The sequence below is a fragment of the Astyanax mexicanus genome, chromosome 13 (genome assembly GCF_023375975.1).
Source record: "Astyanax mexicanus isolate ESR-SI-001 chromosome 13, AstMex3_surface, whole genome shotgun sequence".
In the NCBI taxonomy this organism is placed as follows: domain Eukaryota; kingdom Metazoa; phylum Chordata; class Actinopteri; order Characiformes; family Acestrorhamphidae; genus Astyanax; species Astyanax mexicanus.
Window position 1 is genome coordinate 51,429,304 of NC_064420.1, and position 23,015 is coordinate 51,452,318.

At 36.2% G+C, this 23,015-nt stretch overlaps 1 protein-coding gene across 6 annotated transcripts in view; it reads left to right on the forward strand.

The window, feature by feature from the left end:
* The first annotated feature begins 654 nt into the window (after positions 1 to 654).
* Positions 655 to 23,015, forward strand: part of l1camb (L1 cell adhesion molecule, paralog b) — a 90,713-nt gene continuing 68,352 nt past the window's right edge. For 3 of the 6 annotated variants that reach the window (XM_049462867.1, XM_049462870.1, XM_049462871.1), the window contains exon 1: positions 655 to 828. The gene's annotated coding sequence lies outside the window, so the exon portion shown is untranslated. Of the gene's footprint in view, positions 829 to 10,992; positions 11,080 to 21,878; positions 21,988 to 23,015 lie in introns of those variants that run through there. The other 3 variants (XM_049462872.1, XM_049462868.1, XM_049462869.1) reach the window with 3 other exon arrangements.

The window sequence follows — 23,015 nt, forward strand, 5'->3', positions numbered from 1 at the left end:
TTTAGAGCAGAACTGTGCTCTTACCCTGCTAATTGAACCTTCACACTCTGCTCTTACTGGTGCAATGTGCAATTAATGAAGATTGAACACCAGGCTGCTCCAATTTAGCCATGAAACCTAAAATCCCACACTAAAATGATGACAGGTGTTTCAGTTTCATTGTCCAACCCCTGTATATACATGTATATATATATATACCTGCTGCTGTAAACCAGGCAGGAGGAAGGGGTGATAATAGACTGTTGGACGGGTGTAAGATAGCAATGAGCATCAGGATGTGCTCTGACCCTGAGTCTGAATATGCAGTGTGTGTGTGTGTTCCAGTCTGGTGTTGTTTAGACTGAGATTATGAATGCACTTTAATAAGAACAATAGAAAACATCAAAGAAACAGAATCTGTTTTATTGTTCCTTTTAGAGGAATCCCTCTCTCCTCCACCAGCAGATACACCATCATCCTCATCATCATCATCATCATCTTCCTCTTCCTCATCATCAAAGAGCCACCAGCCGCCCGGGAGGGAGGGGCCAGCCGGCACAAAGAGAGAGAGAGAGAGAGAGAGAGAGAGAGAGAGAGGTGATGTCATCTGCAGTAAGAGGCGAATCAGAAAATGGAAAGGAGGGAGGAGAGAGAGAGCGGGGGATGCTGAGGAGAGAGAGAGAGAGAGGGAGGGTGTGTTTTTTCCATCACTGCAGCATCACAGCAGAAGGTGTAGTCCACCCATTGGATGGAGGGATAGAGAGAGAGAGAGAGAGAGAGAGAGAGAGAGAGAGTAAGGTGTGTCTCACTGGGCGAGAGAGAGAGATAAAGGACAGTATACCTATAAAGGTAAGACCTGCTCTGATTACCTGACTATATCAAACAATGGCTGTGTGTGTGCGTGTGTGTGTGTGTGCGTGTGTGTGTATTGGTGTGAACAAAGTAGGTGCTAAGAAGCAACGCTAGCACCCTAGCAAACACACCTTTCGTGTGTGTGTGAGGTTGTGTGTGTGTGTGTGTGTGTTAAGCGTAGGCTTGGCCCACCATAGAAGCCTGCAGTGTGTGTGTGTGTGTGTTATTTTGGTCAGTATTAATGGTTAATAATGATTAAAACACATATTCCATGGATAATAATTAGTAATAATATGTATTAAATTTCCAAAAATAGGAGATAGTGTGTGTTATATGGCTGATAATGGTCAATGTACGGCTATGTATGTATGTATGTATGGCTAATAATGGTTTAAACACATATTCTGTAGCTAATAATGAGTAACAATATGTATTATTATTAAATGGGTGATAGTGTGTATTTAATGGCTGATAATGGTCAAGAATTGGTATTTCTTTGGCTCTCATAAGTCCAAAATCTATAAAAATGGAAAATAATTATATGTATTATTATTATTATTAGGTACTAGTGTGTATTTTATGGCTAATAATGGTTAAACACCTATTCCGGCTACTTATAATGAGTAATAATATGTATTAAATGTATTTTATGGCTTATAATCAATAATATTATGTATTGTCTGGCTAATATTGGATAAAATGTGTATTCTATGGCTCATAATGTGTAATAAATGTGGCTTTTATGTGTTAGATTAGTGTGTATTAGTAATAATGTGCATTTTATGGCTAATAATGGTTTAAACACTTATTCTGTAGCCAATAATGAGTGTTAAAATAGGTGAAGTGCGTATTTTATGCCTGATAATGGTCAACATTTGGTATTTCTTTGGATCTCGTAAGTCCAAGATGTATATTTTATGAGTAAAAATGGAAAATAATTATGTGTGTAGATACTAGTGTGTATTTTATGGCTAATAATGGTTAAACACCTATTCTGGTTACTTATAATGAGTAATAATATGTATTAAACATATTTTATGGCTTATAATCAATAATACTGTGTATCGTCTGGCTAATATTGAATAAAGATACGTATTCTATTGCTCATAATGTGTAATAAATGTGGATTTTATGCGTTAAATTAGTGTGTATTAGTAATAGTGTGTATTTAATGGCTAATAATGGTCAATAATTAATATTATTGATTAATATGCATTTTATGTCTAAAAATGGTGAATAATTGTGCATTCATGGCGTTGGCGTAGTGTGTGTTGGTAAGAATGTGTGCTGTATGGATGTAAAAGGTCAATTATGGGACTCTGTGGCTAACAATAGTTAGCATACATGTATTATCTGGCTTATACTGCATTTTAGGGCGAATGGCTATATATTTCTGCTTAAATATAAATAATGTGTATTGTATTTTCTATTATTTGGTTAACAGTTATTAGGGGTGGGCAATATTATATCGTATACAATATATCGTGACACAGAAATATCATGATATTAAAAATCCATATTGTGATAATAGGGCTGTTCTCATTATTTACTGTGAAGCTTTAGGTGTATTTATTGTATAATTGTTTTAGTTTGCAGTTTATATGCATGCACTAAATATTCTGCAATATTATTTGCTGCATTATATTATTTTATGCTATATTATTTATTTTGCCACATTATGATTATACTGTTATACTATTATACTATATTCCTGAAATGAATGAATTATTTTAGTTTTCCTATATCGCCAAGTATATCGTTATCACAAAAATACCCTGAAATATCGTGATATTATTTTAGAGCCATATCGCCCACCCCTAACAGTTATTAAAATTAAATCACATGGTACACATCATACCAGTCAGTAATGTGTGTTTTATGGTTTCCAAGAATAGTATTGACCAATGCTATTGAACGTAACAGTGAATAAATAGAAATAAATAGTGAATATGAATATTGGTGAATAATGTGTATTATATATTTTATGGTGATTAGAGAATGTGTTCTCTCTACATAAGAATAGTGAATATCTTTATCTTATAATCTTTAATAATGTGTAATTTTCAGGTTAAAATAGTACAGAATGTGTATTCTCTGGTTAATAACAGTAATATTGAGATGCAGAGTATTGTGTGTAGTATGGTGTGTGTGTAGTATGGTGTGTGTGTAGTATGGTGTGTGTGTGTAGTATGGTGTGTGTGTAGTATGGTGTGTGTGTAGTATGGTGTGTGTGTGTGTGTTTCTCTGTGTATCTGTTTTTTTTTTTTTAATACGGTTTAGAAGTACATTTGGGCATTTACACCGACATGCCAATAGTCATGGTACAGCAGTATGCATTGGGAATATATCCCCTAAAGTGCTACATAAAGGGGCGTGGCTAGGGAACACCCACACCTGTATAAGTTGTGAGGTGTTATCTTGTGAGTAAGGTATTTCGAACAGTGGTTGGTCAGTGTGCTCATGGCAATCACCACTTGTGAGCCTGTGTGCGTTACAATTGGTTAATGCTTACTGTATGAAATACTGTACTGGGGAACCGTGCTTCCTTTAATTGTAGTTTTTCTAGATCTATATTTTTATATTTATATATTCCGATTTATATATAGATTTTTTATTATTGTCTTATATTGTTTATATATTTCCTGACTATTCTGTTCTATTCTCTGCAGTGCTGTAGTGTTGCGAATCTTATAAACTCAGATTTTCCTCGATTTCTGCATATGAACACATTAATTTTGCACTAATTCAGGAGCGCCCTCTGGTGGTCAGTCAAACAAACCCGATAAAGAATCTATAGTAGGGATTCTCCTCTCTATAAGGGTACGAATTACGGGGGTGATGGGAAGGGAAGGGGGGGGGGGGGTGTACTCTGCATTAAGCTTTCTCTCTATACTTTACAATTACAATCCATCCCATCATATCCTCATCATTAATACAGCAGCAGATCAATCAAACATCCATACAGGAGATGATATTAATACCCACAGATCAATACTCTGCATCTACATCTCCTATATATTACATAATGAAAACAGTGCAGCTTAACCAGCCTTTATAATCACTTATAGAGATACATTAAACTATAATTATCAGATTTCTCTCTAAAACTTTAATACGTCCCTCACATAACCTTCTGTACCTCCTCTTCCTCATCCTCTTCCTCATCCTCTTCCTCATCTTCTTCCTCATCCTCTTCCTCATTGTTCTGCAGCAGAAAAAAACAAGTCGATTAGAAAAAGCACCGTGTCTACATCAACCCGTGAATTAGTGTTCATTGCCCCGCCCACCTCGGCTCGGGACCGCCTACAGACAGCAGAGCTGAAGCCTATTCCTGTGTTATTTGTGAGAAAAACACATCAGTGTTTATATACTTTATCCAGTAATTCAGAGCTAAGAAACAAATGGTTAGAATTAGTCTATGGAACACCCCGGGGTGGATTTTTACTTTCTGGACCTGGACTACCCACCTCTGTGTGTAACTATAGGTTTAAATAGGATCTCCGGTGGATTTGGTGTTTTACAGAGACTCTAATAATAATAATAATAATAATAATAAATTTTATTTGTAGTGCACTTTACATTTGGACACAAATCTCAAAGTGCTACATAGTAAAAAGCAAAGTAAAAAAACACTATAAAACCACCAATTACTTAAGAATGGTAAGTTCTTCTAAAAAGAAATGTTTTTAGTCCTTTTTTAAAGCTATCTATTGACTGATGAGCTCTCAACTCGTCAGGTAGCGCATTCCACAAGCGAGGTGCGGCAGAGCAAAAAGCCCTATCACCCATGGTACTGAGCTTAGTTCTGGGGAGGAGGAGGCGGTTTGAATTTGCAGAGCGAAGGGATCGTGATGAGGTTTGCGGTGTGAGAAGTTCTTTCAGGTATGGAGGAGCATTGCCATGTATGCACTGGTAGGCAAGGAGGGAGACCTTGTATTCGATTCTGACAGAGACAGGAAGCCAGTGAAGTGATTGAAGAACAGGTGTAATATGTTCATGTTCCCGTACTCTCTTCAGGATTCGAGCAGCACTGTTCTGAATATACTGTAGTCTCTGAAGGCTCTTGTTTGGGAGCCCAATAAAAAGTGCATTGCAGTAATCCAGTCTTGAAGAAACAAATGCGTGAACCAGCTTTTCAGCGTCTGACACAGTGAGGGTAGGGCGGAGTTTGGCAATGTTTCTAAGATGATAAAAAGAAATCTTACAGAGGTGTTTGATATGGGATTCAAAGTTTAGTTGTTGGTCTAATTTTATGCCAAGATTGGTAACTGTCGTGGTTAGAGGAGTGGTGTGACCTGATACTGTAACACTGGCTATGGGAGATGACTGGATCTGATGTGGCGTGCCAATCAACATCACTTCCGTTTTTGCACCGTTCAGCTGAAGAAAGTTGCTTTCCATCCACGCTTTTATCTCATCCAAGCAGTCAGCAAGTATTGAAGTGGACGAAGATGGGAATGAAGCAGCAGTGCAGGAGGGCGTTGTGTCAATTCGAATGTAGAGTTGAATATCGTCAGCATAGCAGTGAAATGGTATTCCGTGTTGATTAATAATTTGACCAAGGGGAAGCATGTATAAAGTAAATAGGATGGGCCCCAGTACTGACCCCTGGGGAACCCCATAGGTCACTGCATATGACTGAGACTTTGCCGATCCAATAGAAATGTACTCAGTTCTGCCAGTGACATAGGACTGAAACCAAGCAAAAGCGGCATCTGTGAGTCCGATGTGTTTTAACCGGTCGAGAAGTATACCATGGTCAATTGTGTCAAAAGCCGCTGACAGATCGAGGAGAATGAGCAGGGAAGGAGAGCCAGAATCAGCTGTCATCAGAAGGTCGTTGGTGACTCTAACGAGAGCCGTTTCTGTACTGTGAGCCGGACGAAACCCAGACTGGAATTTTTCGAAGAGGTTATTGTATTTAAGGTGGTCCTGAAGATGAGTAGCAACAACTTTTTCCAATACCTTGGATAGAAAAGGAAGATTGGATATAGGCCTATAATTTGAAAGAACATCAGGATCCAGAGTTGTTTTTTTAAGAAGTGGTCTGATTATGGCAGTTTTTAATGAGACTGGTACGTGGCCAGCTTGTAGAGACTGATTTATTACTTTTGTAATCATAGGACCTATGGCAGGGATGTGTGCTTTTGCTAAGGCTGTTGGAAAAGGGTCCAGAGTACATGTGGAGGATCTCATCTTTCTGATGATGTCTTCAACCTTTTGTTGCGTGACTTCAGGGAAGCACTTTAGAGGCTTGGAGACCTTTAACTGTGTATTTGAAGTCTGAATGGGTGGATTTGTGTTGCCAGTTAGGTTAGTACGTATTAAGTCTGTTTTAGTCTTGAAAGAGGCCATGAAATCATTACAGCGCTCTTCATTAATTCCATTTAATGAAGGAACTCGTGGTTTGAGGAGATGATTTATAGTAGAGAAAAGCTGCTTAGAGTTTCCCATACTGTTGTTTATGATGCCTGAGTAGAACTGTGAGCGAGCCTCTCTGATGGACCTCGAGTATGTCCTTTGGTGTTCCCGGTAAGCCACTCTATGGACAGGGAGGCCGGAAATCTTGCAGCGCCGTTCAAGGACACGCCCAGCTGTCTTCATTTTCCGTAGTGCTTGGGTAAACCAAGGAGCGGAACGGGAGAAAGTAACTGTTCTTATTTTCATAGGGGCATGAAGATCCAAGATGCTGCTCAATGATTTATTATAAAAGTCCACTGCATCACTGACTGATGCAAAACTTACAGGGCAGCCTAAACAAAGGAGATGCTGTAAGTCATCTGTCAAGGTAACTGAGTTGATGTTTTTCAGATTTCTAAAGCAGATTTCACGTTTGGGTCTGATGAGGGGTGATGCAGATGTCAGTTCCAGGGAGATGGCCTTATGATCAGACACACCCAAATCATAGGCAGACAAACTACTTACAGGGGCAGAGTCAGTAATCACCAGATCAAGGGTGTGCCCTTTGGTATGTGTCGGTACATCAGCTAATTGTGTGAGGTTAAAACAGTCCAGTACTTGCAGAAATTCAGATGCTAAGCGACAGGAGGGGGTATCAACATGAATGTTAAAATCCCCCAGCATTAAAATCTTTGTAGATGAAGTGCACAAGGTTGACAGAAGGCTGTACATATCCGAGATAAAGGACGATTTAAGTTTGGGTGGCCGATAGATGAGCGATATTGTCACGGAAGAAGGAAATTTGAGTCTAAAGGTCAATCCTTCGAAAGAAGACAGCTCAGGTAGGGGTAATGGAGATAGATCCAGATTGTTGTGATAGATCACAGCCAGACCGCCTCCACGACCAGTATTGCGGGCTTTCTGAAAATAGCAGTAGCCTGAAGGACAGGTTTCATTTAAAACAGAAAAAAACTGCCAGGTTTCAGTAATACACATTAAATCCAGAGACTTGTCCAAGATATGGTCATGAATAAGGCAGGATTTGTTTGTTAATGATTGTGCATTAAGCAGCTCAACTTTAAGGTTTGATGGGGCTCTGGATCTCTGTATTGGTTGAAGAAGGTTAAAATCCACTCCGCGTTTTCTATCCTGCTCAGCAGATAGCGTTGTCCGGTTAAAAGACTCTAAGACTAGATCAGTGTACTGCACTTAGCAGAGCATTATTACACATGTTGTAAAGTAACATATAACATTGTAAAGACTGTTATTAGTGTAAAAATGTCTTTATTTTAGGATTTTTCTGTTGAACTGTTGTTCGTCTCGCTGCCTAGTGTCTTAGTGCTGTTAGCCAATCAGAGGCGATATGTTTGCATGTATTAATATTCATGAGCAAGAGCCGAAATCCTATCGTTTCTCCCCGCCCACTCCTCCCCCGGACTAAAGCAGGGTTATACCAGATCACCGGAGTAAAAAAACAGCTCACATTGCATTCATTCATACTAGAGACACAACTACACATTTTAAAATGAATGAAAAACGATTCTCATAATCTGGATTCGAACTTTACTCAAATATTCACTATTCACTGTATACCTGTAACTCTACCTCTTCACTACTTTACTTTAACTGATGCTCTCAAACACTTTATTAAGAGACAAGAAATTCAAGTAATTAACTCTTGATGAGTTCAGCACAGCTGTTAACTGAATACTGTTGTTGTTGTTGTTGATATATAACAGAGCTAGCTGGTGGTATACGTGCACTGTTAGGACTGTATATGTGTGTGTATAGTAACACTAGAGTGTAGGTGAGATGTCGTGTCTTGTCAGTTATGGTGAAGAACTACAGGTCTGTTAGTATCTCTGACAGCATTTCCACTCAGATCTTCCTCATACCTGAGCAACCGCTTCAGTAACATCACCAAACACACACTTACACAGTTACCAGGATCAATAAATATATAAATATAAATGTATTCTGATATATAGGGATTATATATTTATGCATGTAGAGAGTTGTAGAGGTTCCTAATGTTCCTCCTGTTATAATCCATCCCATAATAACTCCAGTATTCTCTATACACACTTCCTGCAGATTGTGTGGTAGGGGTATAGGGGTATTACACTTATATCAGAATGAATTTATAATATTTTAATGTTTCTGATAACCTTTATCTTTTATCTTCTGAGTGCGGCGTTCTTTGATGTTAAGTGTAATTATACCACTAACACTATATAACGGTGATAGTATTAATAGTGACAGTAGTAGTAGTGATAGTATTAATAGTGATAGTTATAATAGTTGTAATATTGATAGTGATAGTAGTAATGGTGGTTTTATTAATAACAATAGTAGTAATGGTGACAATATTAGTAATGATAGTAGTAATAGTGATAGTAGTAATAGTGATAGTAATAATGGTGGTATTATTAATAACGATAGTAGTAATAGTGATAGTATTAATAGTGATAGTAGTAATAGTGATAGTATTAATAGTGATAGTAGTAATAGTGATAGTAGTAATAGTGATAGTAATAATGGTGGTATTATTAATAATGATAGTAGTAATAGTGATAGTATTAATAGTGATAGTAGTAATAGTGATAGTAATAATGGTGGTATTATTAATAGTGATAGTAGTAATAGTGATAGTAATAATGGTGGTATTATTAATAACGATAGTAGTAATAGTGATAGTATTAATAGTGATAGTAGTAATAGTGATAGTATTAATAGTGATAGTAGTAATAGTGATAGTAGTAATAGTGATAGTAATAATGGTGGTATTATTAATAATGATAGTAGTAATAGTGATAGTATTAATAGTGATAGTAGTAATAGTGATAGTAATAATGGTGGTATTATTAATAACGATAGTAGTAATAGTGATAGTCTTAATAATGATAGTAGTAATAGTGATAGTATTAATAGTGATAGTAATAATGGTGGTATTATTAATAACGATAGTAGTAATAGTGATAGTATTAATAGTGATAGTAGTAATAGTGATAGTAGTAATAGTGATAAAAATAATGGTGGTATTATTAATAGTGATAGTAGTAATAGTGATAGTATTAATAGTGATAGTAGTAATAGTGATAGTCTTAATAGTGATAGTAGTAATAGTGATAGTAGTAATAGTGATAGTATTAATAGTGATAGTAGTAATAGTGATAGTAGTAATAGTGATAGTAGTAATAGTGATAAAAATAATGGTGGTATTATTAATAGTGATAGTAGTAATAGTGATAGTATTAATAGTGATAGTAGTAATAGTGATAGTCTTAATAGTGATAGTAGTAATAGTGATAGTAGTAATAGTGATAGTAGTAATAGTGATAGTATTAATAGTGATAGTAGTAATAGTGATAGTAGTAATAGTGATAGTAGTAATAGTGATAAAAATAATGGTGGTATTATTAATAGTGATAGTAGTAATAGTGATAGTAATAATGGTGGTATTATTAATAATGATAATAGTAATAGTGATAGTATTAATTCTGATAGTAGTAATAGTGATTGCAATAATGGTGGTTGTATTAATAGTGATAGTAATAATAGTGATAGTAGTAATAGTAATGGTGGTAATATTAATATTGATAGTAATAATGGTGGTTGTATTAATAGTGATAGTAATAATAGTGATAGTAGTAATAGTAATGGTGGTAATATTAATATTGATAGTAATAATGGTGGTTGTATTAATAATGATAATAGTAATAGTGCTAGTATTAATAGTGATCGTAGTAGTAGTAATAGTGGTAGTATTAATAGTGATAGTAATAATGGTTGTATTATTGATAGTGATAGTAATAATGGTGGTTGTATTAACAGCAATAGTAATAATGGTGACAATATTAATAATGACAGTATTGGTGTATTAGTGATAGTATCAATAGTGATACAAGTGATACTCATACAGTAGTAGTGTGTAATGTGTGTGTAACTCTGCAGAAATCTCAGTATGTAGAGAGTTGTAGAGGTTCCTAATGTTCCTTCTGTGATAATCCATCCCATAATAACTCCAGTATTCTCTATACACACTTCCTGCAGATTGTGTGGTAGGGGTATAGGGGTATTACACTTATATCAGAATGAATTTATAATATTTTAATGTTTCTGATAACTTTTATCTTTTATCTTCTGAGTGCAGCGTTCTTTGATGTTAAGTGTAATTAAAACACACATTGGTGTAAAATGTATTTAATTCTGAGTTTATAAAGTAATCTCATGTAGTTAATCTGTTGTGTTGGTAATCTGTAATTTTTCACAGTTCGGGTGAAACATTTTCATGACATTTTCCATTTTATCTCTCTTTTATCCCTCAATCTTTCACCTCAACCCCTGCACTCATCTTTTCATTCATCTGTTTCTGAACCGCGCTCTCTTCTTCCTCTGACAGAATGAGGCCTTTATACTGAAGTATGAAGAGAATTCTCACTCTCTTCCTGTCTCTCTCTCTCTCTCTCTGTGTATCTCTCTCTCTCTCACTCTCTCTCTTTTTGTTTATCTCTCTCTTACTCTCTCTTCCTCCCTCTCTCTCTCTGTATCTCTCTCTCTCACTCTCTCTCTTTTTGTTTATCTCTCTCTTACTCTCTCTCCCTCCCTCTCTCTCTCTGTATCTCTCTCTCTCTCTCTCTCACTCTCGCACTTTCTGTGTATCTCACTCACTCTCTCTCTCTCTGTATCTCTCTCTCTCTCTCTGTATCTCTCTCTCTGTATCTCTCTCTCTCTTTCTCTCTCTCTCTCGGTGTAGTAGTGTGCTGGTGAATATAAAGTTTAGTTCACTGGGTGAGGGAGCAAAACATCTCCTGCTTTTCTGAACTTCAGACAGATATAAGAGACACAGTGAGTCTTTCACTATTAGCGTCTGTTCTGTATCACTATTTATATTGTTTAATTATTATTTAATTTTGTTTTCAAAGCAAATATTACAAACAATTTATCTGAAAGTGTTTTAGTAATGTTGGTAGTAATAATAGTGATAGTAATAACGGTTGTAGTATTAATATTGATAGTTGTATTGGTGGTAGTATTAATAATGATAGTAGTAATAGTGACAGTGGTAATAGTGATAGTATTAATAGTGATAATAGTAAAAGTGATAGTAGTAATCGTGATAGTATTAAAGTGATAGTAGTTATTGTAATGGTGGTTGTATTAATAGTGATCGTAGTAATAGTAATAGTATTAATAGTGATAGTAATAATGGTGGTAGTAGTAATAGTGATTGTAGTAATAGTGATGGTAGTAATAGTGATGGTATTAATAGTTATCATTGTAATGGTGGCAGTATTAATAATGAAAGTAGTAGTGATAGTATTGATAGTGATAGTAGTAATGGTGAAAGTAGAAATAGTACTAAAGTTAGTAGTAGGAGTTATAGTAGTAATACAAGTTTTGGTAGTAATTGTAATAGTAACAAAGGACAGATAGATAGATAGATAGATAGATAGATAGATAGATAGATAGATAGATAGATAGATAGATAGATAGATAGATAGATAGATAGATAGCAGTCACAAAGTTAGAAGTACCAGTAGTATTACTTATAGTTGTAGTAGTACTAATATTAATAGTATAGTGATGGAGTTCAGTGCAGTACTTTTAAATGGGATGAGTTGTGGATGAGTTGCGGGTGAGTTGTGGAGTTGTGGATGAGTTGTGGAGTTGCGGGTGAGTTGTGGAGTTGCAGACGAGTTGGGGAGTTGTGGATGAGTTGTGGAGTTGCGGATGAGTTGTGGATGAGTTGTGGAGTTGCGGGTGAGTTGTGGAGTTGCGGGTGAGTTGTGGAGTTGCAGACGAGTTGGGGAGTTGTGGATGAGTTGTGGAGTTGCGGATGAGTTGTGGATGAGTTGTGGAGTTGCGGGTGAGTTATGGAGTTGCGGATGAGTTGTGGAGTTGCAGACGAGTTGGGGAGTTGTGGAGTTGCGGATGAGTTGTGGATGAGTTGTGGAGTTGTGGATGAGTTATGGAGTTGCGGGTGAGTTGTGGAGTTGCAGACGAGTTGGGGAGTTGTGGATGAGTTGTGGAGTTGCGGATGAGTTGTGGATGAGTTGTGGAGTTGCGGGTGAGTTGTGGAGTTGCGGGTGAGTTGTGGAGTTGCAGACGAGTTGGGGAGTTGTGGATGAGTTGTGGAGTTGCGGATGAGTTGTGGATGAGTTGTGGAGTTGCGGGTGAGTTATGGAGTTGCGGGTGAGTTGTGGAGTTGCAGACGAGTTGGGGAGTTGTGGAGTTGCGGATGAGTTGTGGATGAGTTGTGGAGTTGTGGATGAGTTGCGGGTGAGTTGTGGAGTTGTGGATGAGTTGTGGAGTTGCGGGTGAGTTGTGGAGTTGCAGACGAGTTGGGGAGTTGTGGATGAGTTGTGGAGTTGCGGATGAGTTGTGGATGAGTTGTGGAGTTGCGGGTGAGTTGTGGAGTTGCGGGTGAGTTGTGGAGTTGCAGACGAGTTGGGGAGTTGTGGATGAGTTGTGGAGTTGCGGATGAGTTGTGGATGAGTTGTGGAGTTGCGGGTGAGTTATGGAGTTGCGGGTGAGTTGTGGAGTTGCAGACGAGTTGGGGAGTTGTGGAGTTGCGGATGAGTTGTGGATGAGTTGTGGAGTTGTGGATGAGTTATGGAGTTGCGGGTGAGTTGTGGAGTTGCAGACGAGTTGTGGAGTTGTGGATGAGTTGTGGAGTTGCGGGTGAGTTGTGAAGTTGCGGATGAGTTGTGGAGTTGCAGATGAGTTGTGGAGTTGCGGGTGAGTTGTGAAGTTGCGGATGAGTTGTGGAGTTGCGGATGAGTTGTGGAGTTGCGGGTGAGTTGTGAAGTTGCGGATGAGTTGTGGAGTTGCAGATGAGTTGTGGAGTTGCGGGTGAGTTGTGAAGTTGCGGATGAGTTGTGGAGTTGCGGATGAGTTGTGGAGTTGCAGATGAGTTGTGGAGTTGCGGGTGAGTTGTGAAGTTGCGGATGAGTTGTGGAGTTGCGGATGAGTTGTGGAGTTGCGGGTGAGTTGTGAAGTTGCGGATGAGTTGTGGAGTTGCAGATGAGTTGTGGAGTTGCGGGTGAGTTGTGAAGTTGCGGATGAGTTGTGGAGTTGCGGATGAGTTGTGGAGTTGCAGATGAGTTGTGGAGTTGTGGATGAGTTGTGGAGTTGCGGGTGAGTTGTGAAGTTGCGGATGAGTTGTGGAGTTGCAGATGAGTTGTGGAGTTGCGGGTGAGTTGTGGAGTTGCGGGTGAGTTGTGAAGTTGCGGATGAGTTGTGGAGTTGCGGATGAGTTGTGGAGTTGCAGATGAGTTGTGGATGAGTTGTGGAGTTGCGGGTGAGTTGTGGAGTTGCGGGTGAGTTGTGGATGAGTTGTGGATGAGTTAAAGTGGTGATTATCTAAAGTCTAAACTCACTATTGCTGCTCTTCTGGCCGAATGCAATCAAACCAAATATTCACAAGAACACAGTGAACAGAATCTAGTATAAAATCTGATCTGGAGTGTAGAAACTCTATAAACTCTATTTAATACTCTTAATTTCAGAATAAAAAGTGAACGAGCGGCTGTCCCATGACTTTAGTCCATGTAGTGTATGCTGCGCTAGTGTCTGTTAGTCGTGAGTTTCAGTATATATAAAGATGGTATCTGCAGGGTTATCAGTGTGGGAGGTTACTACAGCAGGATGGGGGTTGGGGGCGGGGTTAAAGCAGCCCCTGGGGGTGTGAGGGGGCGGGGCACTGGGGTGTGGGGGCGTGATTGGGGTGATGGAGGTCACACCCCTTTAGCAGTTGTAGATTAATTGACTTGCTCCTGTAGTAACATATAGATAGACACGCCCCCTCCATAACATCTTCATACGAGTGAATATACCACTAACACGAACACAAACGCTAACGCTGTTACTTATATTACTTATACCACAGTATTAATAATTCTTATTAACATATACTACTAACGCTATTACTTATAGTTATACTATAACTCTCACTACTACCTTCACCACTACTATCACTAATACTACCACTAATACTACCACAGTATTAATAATTCTTATTAACATATACTACTAACGCTATTACTTTTATACTATTACTCTCACAACTACTCTCACTACTACTATCACTAATACTATCACAGTATTAATAATTCTTATTAACATATACTACTAACGCTATTACTTATAGTTATACTATAACTCTCACTACTACCTTCACCACTACTATCACTAATACTATCACTAATACTACCACTAATACTACCACAGTATTAATAATTCTTATTAACATATACTACTAACACTATTTCTTATAGTTACTCTATTACTCTCACTACTGCTCTCACTACTACTATCACTAATACTATCACAGTATTAATAACTCTTATTAACATATACTACTAACACTATTACTTATATTTATACTATTACTCTTACTACTACTATCACTAATACTACCACTAATACCACTCTCACTACTACTATCACTAATACTATCACTAATACTACCACTACTACTACTCTCACTACTACCTTCACTACTACTTTCACTAATACTATCACATTATTAATAATTCTTATTAACATATACTACTAACGCTATTACTTATAGTTATACTATTACTCTCACAACTACTCTCACTACTACTATCACTAATAATACCACGTATTAATAACTCTTATTAACATATACTACTAACACTATTACTTATATTTATACTATTACTCTTACTACTACTATCACTAATACTATCACTAATACTACCACTAATACTACCACTACTACCACTCTCACTACTACTATCACTAATACTATCACTAATACTACCACTACTACTACTCTCACTACTACTATCACTAATACTATCACTAATACTATCACTAATACTACCACTACTACCACTCTCACTACTACTATCACTAATACTATCACTAATACTACCACTACTACTACTCTCACTACTACTATCACTAATACTATCACTAATACTATCACTAATACTACCACTACTACCACTCTCACTACTACTATCACTAATACTATCACTAATACTACCACTACTACTACTCTCACTACTACCTTCACTACTACTTTCACTAGTACTTCCACATTATTAATAATTCTTATTAACATATACTACTAACGCTATTACTTATAGTTATACTATTACTCTCACAACTACTCTCACTACTACTATCACTAATACTACCACAGTATTAATAATTCTTATTACCATATACTACTAACTTTATTACTTATAGTTATACTATTACTCTCATTACTACTCTCACTACTACTTTTACAACTACTCTTACTACTAATAATAGTATTAATATATCTGATTAAGATATACTACTAATGCATATTACTTATAGTTAAACTACTTCCACCACTACTACTAAAACTACCTATATCACTAATAATACTTTAACTACTGCTACTAACACCACTACTACACTCACTACTACTGTCACTAATACTACCACAAATACTGCATTTATATATCTTAACTTATACTACTAATGTGATTACTTTAAACTAGTTATTTTACTACTCTCACTACTCATTACTCTTACTAATACTATCACTATTAATACCCAAACTACTGATTCTACCACCACTACTAATATCACTAATACTACCACAGTTTTAAAAATTCCTATTAACATATGCTACTAACACTATTACTTATAGTTATACTATTACTATCACTACTAGTTTTACTACTAATTCTACTCCTACTTCTCTTACTACTTATAATTACATTACTTCCCCTACTACTACTACTACTACTCTTACTACTATTACTACTACTACTACTACTATCAATACTACCGCTACTACTATTATTTCTACTGTTGTTACTACTACCACTAATACAGCTATCAACATACTTCCACTTTCACTACTATATTATAAATAGTATCTCTACTATTGTTACTGTTACTAATTCCTCTAGTTATACTCTTACTACTATTGTTGATACTGCTGTTACTACTACTTAATAACAGCAGGTCTTATTAACATATACAGTGCAGTACTTCCACTGATACTAATGTTACCACTACTAATACTACTAAGTAACTATTACTTAACTAAAACACGTACATAAAAAATACAATAGTACCACTACTGTTACTTCTATGACTAATAGTACTTCTTTTATTATTAGCTGATTTTTTGTTACTTGTAATACATACAGAAATTTGTGGGACATTTGAGGTTGTGTTACTAATGATGAAAGTGTGTGTGTGTGTGTGTGTGTACTGTGTGTATAGTGTGTGTGTGTGTGTGTGTGTGTGTGTGTGTATAGTGTGTATATACTGTGTGTATAGTGTGTGTGTGTGTGTGTGTGTGTGCTGAACAGATATACAGCAGTCATTAGTATTCATTTGGTTAATTTCTGCTTCCTGTAAAAGACGCATATGTGATTGACATCTATGACGTGTTCATTAGCGCTTAATGAGGAAAACAAACACACACACACACACACACACACACACTCACACACACGCCTACACATAAACAAACAGGCAGAAATAATCTCATTATACAGTGATGTGTGTGCTGAGTGTGAACGCACGATTTCATGGATTTGAACCTCCTGCCCAGAAAAAATGATCAATAATCCATAATCAGTAATGAACCTGTTTATGTGGAGAAAATCTGAGAAACTTTAACGTTTAAGTAAATCATTCGAATGTTTGTGGACGCTCTTTCTGATGCATGCATTATTCAGATACTGGACGTTTAACTTTAAGCAAAGTATTGCCAACTGTTTAGGACTCTCTGGAGAAGGTAAACAGATATGAAGCTGTTAGCTCCATGCTAACGCTAATGCTAGGTGTGGAATATAGAGGATTATAAAGTCTTAGTATTGAGACTAGGGGTGTATCGACATATCGTATCGTACTCAATAATATCGTCAACATTTGTGAGTATGGGGATTACTGATATTAAACCCTGAAATATGGAGCCACATCACCCCCCCCTAATTATCACATCAGGGTTCTACTTTTTTATTTGTTTTTATCAAAAGAAAAATTCACACTGTTCTCATTTCCCATTATATATCTACTAGAGACAGATTATATCTGTACAGTATCATTTATTTTACTGTAATCCTGAATATATGCAGATATTTGGAGTGTATTATTATTATTATTATTATTATTATTATTATTATTATTATTAATTAGTATCATAACTAATAATTCTGGATCATTGACTTCTGTTAAAAATCTGATAAAATTCTTGTATATTTTTTAATATCTCAGTTATTAGGGGTGCGCCATATCATATTATATCATATGCAATAATAAAATTAAATTTTAATTTTGTTGCAGTACATATCAGTGTATTCTCGATATAATGTTTTTAAATTCAGTGTTTTATCATAGAGTCGCCAAGAGTATCGATATCACAAAAATACCATGATATATCGCCCTAAAATAATAGTTTGTAGTTTGTATTGTGTAGTTTTTGTTGGCTACTCAATACTAATGCAGGTGGTTTTAATGTTTTGGCTGACTGATGGATCAGGATTAGCGGGGTAAACCTTGTATCGTCCTGCAGGTCAGTGATTGACATGTGATCAGCATTAGCTGTTCTAAGCGACAGGAACACATCGACCAATCGACAAATCGACAGTCGGCAGCTCTCAGCTGATTGGCTGATGGGCCTTAATCTCCTGTTAGCTCTGCTTTTTCTTCAGTCATGATCCTGTAGAGCGTCCAGATGCAGGATTCTGGAGTTCTGGTCCAGTTCTGCTTAATTTCTCACTAAATGGGGAAACTGGAATTAGCCAATGAGCACGTGAGCTCTGCTGGAACTGGGCTGATGATTTCTGTGGATTATATAGATGGTTATTATATAGTTATATGGTTTCTTTTTCCATTGGTTGTGTTGCAAACCTGAGAATTCGAGCAAAACTTAACACAAACTGGAGAACCATCTTCATCTAACATCACTGTTACAGCTCTTAAAGAAGAATTCTGGTGTAAAATATACTTTTGTTGTAGTAAAACATGATAAAAGTTCTTATCTTTGATGAATAGCTCACCTCCGTTCTCCCACAGCGTTCAGAGATCCAGACATTTTAACAGTTTATCCAACAAACACCCTTCAGACTGGGAGATACGGGGCATAATTTACCCTGATAAATCACTTTTTACACCGTTATCCAGCTCAAAGTAGCTCCACACCTCCTTACTAGAATCCGGAGAGCCCTGACATTTAAAACGAGGCATTAATAACTTAAAAAGTGCAGAAGAAGCTTATTAAACACCACTGTTTACATCCTATAATACTACTAACTTCAGCTCCGAGCACCGCCATAACTGTACTGATAATAACATAGACATATATATATACATAGACTCTGCATAGCGTAGCAGCCAGCGGCAGGAGGCAGACTATGCAGAATGTATATATATATGTCTATGTTATTATCAGTACAGTGATGGCAGCGCTCAGAGCTGAAGCTAGTTTTATAGGATGTAAAGAGTGTTTTTTTAATAAACTGTTAAAATTTCTGGATCTCTGAACGCTGTGGAAGAACGGAGGTGTGCTATTCATCAAAGATAAGAACTTTTTATCATGTTTTACTACAACAAAAGTACATTTTACACCAGAGATCTACTTTAACATGCTGGTGACCACGTGGAACCAGACTTTTCCCACATCGCTGAGCCAGTGTTAGCACACCAGCCATCAGGCTCCTAATGAATAATAAAAAAACCTGCATAGAACCACCCTGACTCCACCCCTCATTCTCTAGATCAGTTGAAGAAACCCCATTTGGTTCTGCTGGTTGAGAACCTCAGACAGGGCAGAGCAGGATTAGCCAGCAGACTTCATTTGAAGGAGGGATCTGTACCTGCTCTCCGTGGCGAGTCAGCAGATGAGGGAGATGTAAGATCTTTCAAATAATGAGTTTTGTGCTTCGATCATCGTTAAGCATGAACTAGCTTGTTCATGTTTTGCTGTTTAGCACAAGCTAACACTAACGTGTGGAAAGTAAACGCTCAGTGTAAACATGGGGCGTGGCCAGCAACAACTTATTTTTGCATAAAAGTGCATAAAAGTGTCAGAGCCCTTAAACGGCTCGTTCTGAAAAGGACAGAAACGGGTAAGAACAGAGCTTTATTTTTTTATGTTATTTTGTGTAAAGAACTTAATGAACATGTTTTTTGTAGAACATAGACCTAACTTTTGTAAAAACAGGTAAATTAATTTTTGGATGCAGAGTTTGTTTAAAGCTCAGAGAACTGGATTATTTCCGGTTCTTTTTGGCACAGGTTTAACTGTTCACCTCGTTTCTTTTATCTGTTTTTCTCTTTCTCTGAATGTCGTCATATTCCTCAGATCTTTCAGCTGCCTCTCTTTATTTATAGCAGTATGGATTTGGTTTCGTTTACTCTGGTTGTGGAGATGCGCTGGTACTGGTGGGGTGGAGGGTAAAGGTGGGGGTTGTAAAAAAACAGCAAAAAAACAGTATTTTAACAAATAACGTATCAAATATCTAATATTTCTCATTTTAAGTTAGTTTTCAGAACATTATAATATAATTCAGCTTAATGTTTGGCGGTTTTACTGGTTAGAAGTAATTTAATCAACTTAAAATCTGTGTTTTTTCAGCTAACAGAATAAATTTTTTGGTTAGTTGAACGTTTTCTGAACGTTATAGTTAACACCTTTAAAAAATTTAATCTTTCATGTTTTTTATATGTTATAAGAACTTTTTTAAATTAAACCTTTTTTTTTCTTTTTCGTAACGTTGCTTCAACATCACTTGTGTCAATGTTTTAATTTTTAGTTTTTTCAATGTTACTTTTAATGTTTTCATAATGTTTCATAAATATTCCTCTAGGTGGATTTTTTTTTTTGAGAAATGTTCTAATAATGTTTTGATGCAAACCATTATTACATAACATTTTCTGAACGTTACTGGAACATTATTCTGTAATGTTACAGGAGAACCTTCAATGCAAACTTTTCACAACGTTGCTAAAAGTTCTTAAAATGTTTTTGCTTATTTCAGGCTTTATTTACTGTAGCAAGTACAGAAATGTACCAAATAAATAGAAACACTTTACATTTGATTTAATTCAGTACATAAAACTACTTCCAACATTTAAAATGATCTTAGAATATTCTTAAAATAAGCTTAAAATTAAAATAATTCGATATTTGAACTCAGTGTTTACCTCTAGGTGGAAAATTTATGTGAGAAACGATCTAATAACATTGTGATGCAAACCGTTATTAAGTCACATGTTTTCACTACGTTAAACGGAACATAATTTTGTAAAATTACAGCAGAACCATCATGCAAACTTCATGCAACTTCAAAATCATTTCTAAAAGTTCTTTTAACATTCTAACAATGTTTTATGTTATCTGGGCAGTTTTGCTTATTTCAGGCTTTATTTACTGATGCAAGAACAAGAATACATTCAGTACATAAAACTACTAATAACAAGTTAAATTATCTTAGATTAGTCTTAAAATAAGCTAAAAACGAGAATAAATAGATAGTTTAACTGAATGTACTCAATGTAGTTCTATTTTTAGACATGTTCTTGGGTTGCAAACAATCAAGCTAAAATAAATTAAATATCCAATATACATTAAATTTTATAAGTAAAAAAATAAAATTATTTTATTATATATTTTTATATATAATAATATATTATATTATTATTTTTATATTAAAATAGGTAAAACAATTGCTAAAATTAAATAAAATAAAGGGCTTCTTTATGTTATTGTACATTTGCTCCACATTGGTTACTGTTGTTGTTGTTGTTGTTGTTGTTTACAGACTCAGTAATTCTCTATTTTAGTAATTCATACTGGTGTTTTGAGTGTGTGTCTTTGATGTTTTGGCCCCGCCCTCAGGAGGAAGCATGGTGATGTAACCTTTAGCGATGCTAATAATACTCAGTCCTGTAGTCCGGCTGTGGTTCCAACTGTGTGCCGGGGGGCGTGGCCTGTCAGTGTGGGTAAGGGAAGTGGGTGTAAAGTGTGGGAAATCTGCCATATTACCCCCTGGCCCCGCCCCCTCCCACCTGACACCTGTCAATCATCATCTGTCATCCAGCTGTATTATCACATCACACACACATGATACAAATACACACACACCCAGTCATGGACTATACAGCATTCTGAATGGAGCACTGTGTACGTCAGTGTGTCTTTGCTATCGTAATGACGGGAAAAGTACACCTTGCTCTTCTCGAAGCGTACTAATTCTCTTAATTAATGATGGGTGTGGTTAATTTTAGGCATAACGTGAAATAATAAACCAATCAGAGTATCTCTTGCTCATCATTCTCTTTAAGAGTAGATCAGGTGAGCTCTGACTTTGGCGGATTGCTATTGTAACGGTGCAGCTACCTGGACGTGTTCAACAAACTCTTCTCAGCAGAGGAAACTGAGCTGCTGGTTGACGCTGTGAAGGAGCTCCAGCAGCTCATTTACGGGAACAGCAATGTTATTTTATTTACTATTCTGTTTATTGTTGATGTAAAAGTTGGGTTTGTGCTGCTGTGTGTTCATGTGTGTGTAATAAGTGGGGGCGTACGCTCGGCTTGGCACAGCGCCTGTGTTACCGAGATAGCGATGAACGTCTGACTGTTGGCGTCTGTCTAGGTTGTATTCAGTCAGTGGAGCTCCTGTGTTTTCTTTTCCAGAACACCACGCCCATCAGTGTAGATATATTCAGAAGTTCTGCTGCTGTTTAAACCAGGCAGGAGGAAGGAGAGATAATAGACTGTTGGCGGCGGGTAAGATCTCAACACGCCTTTGATAGTGTATAAGATAGGGCCTTGAGTGTCTAATAAATAATTCATAGTAGATACTGAACAATTAATAGTGAATACTGGACAGTTTATAGTGGAAACTAAATAAACCAATAATAGATACTGAATATTCTAGAGTGGATACAAAGCGGTTTATAACCGACACTGAACACTTTGTAGTAGATACTAAATAATGCTAATAACTTATAATAGAAATGAACGTTAAATAAATATATAATAAACAGTTAATACTGAGTTCTGATTAATTTAGGGTAAATAGTAAATATAGAACGATTCATAGCGGATACTGAGTAACAGTAATAGTAGATACAGAATAATTCATACTCAACATACTCAAAAATAGTAGAAGTTTCATTAAACTTCTAAACAGACGTTAACAGAGCAGCAAATGTCATGTATTTTTTAACTTTGATTTAAAATGTTTGTTTATGATATATATATATTTATTTATGATATATTTTTTCTTTTTCATTATTGTCTTATATTATATCTTTGCTCTTAATCCCTGCTGCTGTAATCCCTGATTGATACCTCGTTGCTAAATAGTTAAAATAGTTACAAAATAGTTAAAATTGTACAATATTTGCCTGAATTATTATAAATTATTGTCATAAATATCTGTGGTTGTTTTGACCGAGTGAAGCATATGTATACAGTGCGTAGTCTGGGTGCCTCTGGGGTGTACCCTGGGCCCGCTCGCATTGTTCTAATTTCAATATATATAGAACCTTATTTACATAAGAGGAAATGCTTTTTTAATCTAGATTATCTTCACTGTCTAATGAAAAACAAGTATCTCCAAAATAGCAACTTTACAGGAGAGAGAGAAAACTTTCAAACTTTCAATGGAAATCAATGTAAAAAGAGTTTATTTCAGGTCATTTTGAAGAGTTTCTATTGGTCCGCTCATCAAGAAATTTTAAAACAGTGTAAAGAAAAGTTGGTCTGTTTAAATTATGTGTTAAACAAAAAATCGACAAAAATTGAGATAC